At 34.9% G+C, this 1,230-nt stretch overlaps 1 protein-coding gene across 1 annotated transcript in view; it reads left to right on the plus strand.

Moving 5' to 3' along the window:
- CCDC67 (coiled-coil domain containing 67) overlaps nucleotides 1-1,230 on the plus strand; it is a 140,206-nt gene that overhangs the window by 31,585 nt on the left and 107,391 nt on the right. The window lies entirely within an intron of this gene.

A 1,230-nucleotide genomic window follows, 5' to 3' on the forward strand; every position in this document is an offset into this window, starting at 1 on the left:
GGATCGCAGCCATTCTGACTGGCGTGAAATGGTACCTCATTGTGGTTTTGATTTGCATTTCTCTGATAATGAGTGATGTTGAGTACCTTTTCATGTGTTTGTTAGCCATCTGTATGTCTTCTTTGGAGAAATGTCTATTTAGTTCTTTGGCCCACTTTTTGATTGGGTCATTTATTTTTCTGGAGTTGAGCTGTAGGAGTTGCTTGTATATTTTTGAGATTAGTTGTTTGTCCATTGCTTCATTTGCTATTATTTTCTCCCATTCTGAAGGCTGTCTTTTCACCTTGCTTATAGTTTCCTTTGTTATGCAGAAGCTTTTAATTTTAATTAGGTCCCATTTGTTTATTTTTGCTTTTATTTCCAATATTCTGAAGGATCCTGCTGTGATGTATGTCGGAGAGTGTTTTGCCTATGTTCTCCTCTAGGAGTTTTATAGTTTCTGGTCTTACGTTTAGATCTTTAATCCATTTAGAGTTTATTTTTGTGTATGGTGTTAGAAAGTGTTCTAGTTTCATTCTTTTACAAGTGCTTGACCAGTTTTCCCAGCACCACTTGTTAAAGAGCTTGTCTTTTCTTCATTGTATATGCTTGCCTCCTTTGTCAAAGATAAGGTGTCCATAGGTGTATGGATTTATCTCTGGGCTTTCTATTTTGTTCCATTGGTCTATATTTCTGTCTTGTGCCAGTATCATACTGTCCTGATGACTGTGGCTTTGTAGTAGAGCCTGAAGTCAGGCAGATTGATTCCTCCAGTTCCATTCTTCTTTTTTAAGATCGCTTTGGCTATTCGAGGTTTTCTGTATTTCCATACAAATTGTGAAATTATTTGTTCTAGCTCTTGTGAAAAATACCATTGGTAGCCTGATAGGGATTGCATTTAATCTATAGATTGCTTTGGGTAGTATACTCATTTTCACTATATTGATTCTTCTGACCTATGAACATGGTATACTTCTCCATCTATTAGTGTCCTCTCTGATTTCTTTCACCAGTGTTTTATAATTTTCTGTATATAGGTCTTTAGTTTTTTTAGGTAGATATATTCCTAAGTATTTTACTCTTTTCATTGCAATGGTGAATGGAATTGTTTCCTTAATCTCTCTTTCTATTTTCTCATTATTAGTGTATAGGAATGCAAGGGATTTCTGTGTGTTCATTTTATATCCTGCAACTTTACTATATTCATTGATTAGCTCTAGTAATTTTCTAGTGGAGTCTTTAGGGTTTTCT

Source organism: Bison bison, unplaced genomic scaffold (assembly GCF_000754665.1).
Source record: "Bison bison bison isolate TAMUID 2011002044 unplaced genomic scaffold, Bison_UMD1.0 scf7180017864356, whole genome shotgun sequence".
Classification (NCBI taxonomy): Eukaryota; Metazoa; Chordata; class Mammalia; order Artiodactyla; family Bovidae; genus Bison; species Bison bison.